This window comes from Canis lupus, chromosome 1, assembly GCF_048164855.1.
Source record: "Canis lupus baileyi chromosome 1, mCanLup2.hap1, whole genome shotgun sequence".
Lineage (NCBI taxonomy): Eukaryota > Metazoa > Chordata > Mammalia > Carnivora > Canidae > Canis > Canis lupus.
In genome coordinates this window covers 115763970-115769573 of record NC_132838.1, presented here as the reverse complement: position 1 = coordinate 115769573, position 5604 = coordinate 115763970, and the positions used below count along the sequence as shown (strand labels likewise).

Genomic DNA, 5604 nt, shown 5'->3' with positions numbered 1-5604 from the left:
TGCGCTCATCTCACTTACCCGCTCCTGACTCATGACCCCAAGCCTTTGCCGCGTGCTGGCTCCTGTCCCTGCTGGACAGACGCTGTCGCCGGCCGCTGAGAGGGCAACTGGGATTCTGGAAGAGGGGACAGGTGCAGGGTACCCGTGGCAGGGTGGGAGGGTAGGTGCCGGGAGCCCGATGCAGGATTCCATCCCGGGACCTTAGGATCACACCCTGAGCAGAAGGCAAACGTTCAACCACTGAGCCACCCAGGCGTCTCAACTTCTTTATTTTCTTCTAATTCTATAATAGTTTCTGATTTTTAAATTTCCTGGACGCCTGGCGGTTAAACGTCTGCCTTCAGCCCAGGGTGTGATCCTAGGGTCCCTGGATCGAGTCCCACCCACGTCGGGCTCCCTGCATGGAGCCTGCTTCTCCCTCTGCCTGTGTCTCTGCCTCTCTCTCTGTGTCTCTGCCTCTCTCTCTGTGTCTCTCATGAATAAATAAATAAAGTCTTTTTTAAAAAATTTCGTTCAGAGTTGATTTTGCGGGTATGGTGTGAGGTAGAGATGAATTTGCATGTCATCCTTGTGCAGGGGCCATGCTAATCTTCTCTGTATCATTCCAATCTTAGTATATGTGCTGCCAAAGGGAGCACTGCATGAAGAAGAGATGTGACCAGATGGGTAACAACTGTCCACACACCATTTGCAAAACAACCATTCTTTCCATCTCTGATGTTTGTGTTACTGTCCCAACACCATACTGAAGAAGCCTTATGGAATATTTTACTCTTGATAAGGTAGGTCCTGCCATTATGTAATTATCTTCCAAAACTTTTCTGGCTCTTCTGGCTCATTTTGTCTTCCAACTGAGAATTAGAATAAGCTAGTCAATTCTATTTTTAAAAATTGATGCTGGTATTCTGATTGAGATGGCCTACAATTTAAAAATTATTTTAGAAAGAAGTGGCATTTTGGGTCACCTGGCTGGCTTAATTATAAGAACATGGGACTCTTGATCTTGGGGTTGTGAGTTGAAGCCCCATGTTGGGTATAGAGATTATATAAATAAACAAACAAACAAACTTAAATATATATATATATATGTATATACACACATATATATACATATACATAGAGAGAGAAGTACAATTATTCATATTTTTTAAATGTAGAAAATAAGATCAGAAAAGGCATTAGAAGGCTTTGCCCAATGTAACACAGCAAATAGAAAGCATGAATTTGTACTCACAAAGACAGCTTCTGAGTCCACAAGCTTAGTCACTATGATACATTGCTACTTTTGAATACCTTTTTAAAATTTTTTGCTGTATTTTTCCTTCTACCTTCAGGCATTTTTTGAAGATTTTATTTATTTATTCATGAGAGACAGAGAGAGAGGCAGAGACAGGCAGAGGAAGAAGCAGGCTCCCCACTGGGAGCCCAATGAGGAACTCAATCCCAGGAACCTGGGATTATGCCCTGAGCCAAAGGCAGATGCTCAACCCCTGAGCCACCAACATGTCCCTCTCCCTTCAGGCATTTTAAATGTTTTCTTTATCTATCTAATTGTACAGGGAAAAATCAGTATTCTCCCTCCACGTCATCCTCTAACCCAGTTCCAATGTTAAAACAAGATGATGAACATCTTTCCATAATGTCCTCCACGATTCATATATGTATTTGCAAACATACAAAAGTATATATAGTTGCATGTTTTCATTATTTTATTATAAAGCATTTTACTTTTCTCATATGATAATTTATGATAGATATCACTTCAGAACAATAAATAAACAGCAAACTCATTGCTTATAAGAGTTAAAGTATATTCCATTATATGATAGGATATAATAGAATAATAATAATTTAAGGTGTTGAAATACTTTTATCACCAAAACTAAAGCTTCAATAAATTACTTTTACCTTTATGAGTAGTTACTAGAGAAGGCCCTAAGATTCACCTCTGATTTACTTTCGGCTCTGTCCAACCAGGAAGTGAAAGTTAAGGCATAGTTGCAAAATGCCTAAGTATTGAAAGTGTGTAACAACACACACACACACACACACACACACCATCTGCAAAGACTAGGAGATTGCTTTCTGTTCAGATAAAGAAAATTTCTATTGATCACTAGTTCCCCACAAACCAATAGAACAGAGACTTCCATGACCACATATGAAAAAGGATTTAGACTTTGCAAAATTAGTTCAGTAAAGCCACTAAACAAATGAATATCAACAACTATAATATGTAGCCAAAATAAACCCTGGGGAAGGGGACAAATATGATCTCCAGAATTGCCATATTATATTATAATATTCAGGAGTTCTGGTTTTCAACAACAACAACAACAACAAAAAAAAAAAGGAGAGAGTCTTTCAGACTGAAATGAAATATCACTAGACAATAACTCAATCCAAATGAAGAAATAGAGAATACCAGTTAAGATAACTATATAAGTAGATATAAAAGTCAGTGTTCATAGATTTTTGGTCTATAAATTTTCTTAATTCCTATATGAATTAAAAGACAACTATGAAGCAATAATTATCAACTATGTTGATGGCACACAGGTATGAAGATGTAATTTGTGACAATAACAACAAAAAGAGAGGAGAAGAACTATAAAGGAAAAAGAGTTGGGGATGCCCGGGTCACTCAGCAGTTGAGCATCTGCCTTTTGCTCAGGGTGTGGTCCTGGATTTCTGGGATAGAGTCCCACATGGGGCTCCCTGCATGGAGCCTGCTTCTTTCTCTGCCTATGTCTTTCTCTCTCTCTCTCTCTGTGCCTCTCATGAATAAATAAATAAAATCTTTAAAAATAAAAAAGTAGGAGAGTTTTTTTATACTGCTAAGGCAAAGTAGTATTAATTCAAGCTAGATTATTATAAGTTTAAGGTGTCATTTCTAACAGAAAATCAACAAGGAAACAATGGCTTTCAAAGAAACACTGGACCGACCAGATGGATTTAACAGATACATTCAGAACATCTATCTAAAACAGCAGAATACACATTCTTTTTAAGTGCACACAGAACATCCTTCAGTGCAGATTGTATATTAGGCCAGAAAACAAGCCTCAACAAATTCAGAAAGACAGAAGTCATACCATGCATCTTTTCTGAAGACAATGCTATGAAACTAGAAGTCAGCCCCAAAAAGAATTGGGAAAGAAAAAAAAAAAGAATTGGTAAAGAGCACAAATATATGCAGGTTAAATAACATGCTACTAAACAATAAATGAGTAAACCAGGTAATTAAAGAAGAAATTTAAAACTACATGAAAGCAAATGAAAATGAAAATACAACAGTCCAAAACCTTGGGGATGTAGCAAAAGCAGTTCTAAGACAGAAGTTTATACCAACACAGGTCTATCTCAAGAAGCAAGAAAAATCTCAAACAACCTAACCTTATACCTGAAGGTGTTAGAAAGAGAACAAAAAACAAAACCTAAAATCAGCAGATAAAAGGAAATCATAAAGATCAGAGCAGAAACAAATGATATAGAACAAAAAGAACAAGAACATCTGGGTGGCTCAGAGATTGAGTGTCTGCCTTTGACTCCGGTATTGATCCAGGGTCCTGGGATTGAGTCCCACATCAGCTTCTTGCATCAGGCTCCCCTGAGCCTGCTTCTCCCTCTGCCTATGTCACTGCTTCTCTCTCTCTGTGTGTCTCTCATGAATAAATAAATAAAATCTAAAAAATAAAGGGACTTCTGGTTGGTTCAGTGGTTGAGTATCTGCCTTCAGTTCAGAGCATGATTCCAAGGTCCCAGGATCAAGTCCCACATCAGCCTCCCTGCATGGAGCCTGCTTCTACCTCTGCCTATGTCTCTTTCTCTCTGTGGGTGTGTCTCTCTCATGAATAAATAAATAAAATCTATTTTAAAAATCTAAAAACAAAAATAAACAAAAGAAGGGGATCCCTGGGTGGCGCAGCGGTTTGGAGCCTGCCTTTGGCCCAGGGCGCGATCCTGGAGACCCGGGATCGAATCCCACGTCGGGCTCCCGGTGCATGGAGCCTGCTTCTCCCTCTGCTTGTGTCTCTGCCTCTCTCTCTCTCTCTCTCTCTCTCTCTGTGTGACTATCATAAATAAATAAAAATTAGGGATCCCTGGGTGGCGCAGCGGTTTGGCGCCTGCCTTTGGCCCAGGGCGCGATCTTGGAGATCCGGGATCGAATCCCATGTCGGGCTCTCAGTGCATGGAGCCTGCTTCTCCCTCTGCCTGTGTCTCTGCCTCTCTCTCTCTCTCTCTCTCTCTCTCTCTCTGTGACTATCATAAATAAATAAAAATTAAAAAAAAATTAAAAAAAAAGAAACTAAAAGAACAATAGAATATATCAGTGAAACCAGAAGCTGATCCATTAAAAAAAAAAAAAACCAACAAAATTAGTAAACTTCTGGCCAGAATTATCAAGAAAAAAAGAGAATGGACTTAAATAAATAAAATCACAAGTGATAGAGGAGAAATAAAAATGAACACCACAGAAATACACGCAAATATTATTTAAAATTATATGCCAAGAAATTGGACAATGTAGAAGAAATGGATAAATTCCTAGAAACTTATCTGACCAAGACTGAGGTACAGAGAAGTAAAAAATTTGAACTGACCAATAACCAGCAAAGAAACTGAATCAGTAATCAAAAAAATCCCAACAAACAAAAGTCCAGGACTAATTGGTTTTACAGGTGAGTTCTAACAAACATTTAAAGAAAAGTTAATACCTATTCTTCTCAAACTATTCCAAACAATAGAAAAAGAAGGAAAACTTCTAAAGTAATCCTATGAATGGAGCATTACCCTGATACTAAAACCAGATAAAGACACCACACACAAAAAGAGAATTATAAGCCAATATCCCTGATGAACATCGATGCAAAAATCCTCAACAAAATACTAGCAAACCAAATCAACAACATATTTAAAAAAATAATTCATCACAATTTAGTGGGATTTATTCCTGGAAGGGTGTTTCAATACTGACAAATCAATCAACATTAACACATTAATAAAACACATTAATAAAAGAAAGGGTAAGAACCATATATTCATTTCAATAGATGCAGAAAATGCATTTGACAAAGCAAAACATCCATGATAAAAACCCTCAACAAAGTAGGCTTATAGGGAACATACATCAACACAATAAAAGCCATGCCTGAAAAATTCACAGCTAATATCATCCTAATGGGAAAAAACTGATAGCTTTTCCCCTAGGGTAAGGAACAAGAAAAAGGATTTTCACTCTCACCACTTTTCTTTTCTTTTTCTTTCTTTCTTTTTTTTTTTTTTTATGATAGTCAGAGAGAGAGAGAGAGAGAGAGAGAGGCAGAGACACAGGCAGAGGGAGAAGCAGGCTCCATGCACCAGGAGCCTGACGTGGGTTCCGATCCGGGTCTCCAGGATCGCGCCCTGGGCCAAAGGCAGGCGGCAAACCGCTGTGCCACCCAGGGATCCCCTCTCACCACTTTTCTTCAACATAGTGCTAGAAGTCCTCGTCACAGCAATCAGACAACAAAAAGAAATAAAAGACATCTAAATCAGTAAGGAAGAAATAAAATATTCACTATCTGCAGATGACATGATACTATATATATAAAACCCAAAGAC

The 5604-nt window shown here is 38.4% G+C and overlaps 1 non-coding gene across 1 annotated transcript; it reads right to left on the bottom strand.

Moving 5' to 3' along the window:
- Positions 1-531: 531 nt before the first annotated feature.
- Positions 532-638, bottom strand: LOC140608772 (U6 spliceosomal RNA). The gene has a single exon (XR_012010750.1). It is a non-coding gene; the product is annotated as a U6 spliceosomal RNA (small nuclear RNA).
- Between the last annotated feature and the right edge of the window lie 4966 nt (positions 639-5604).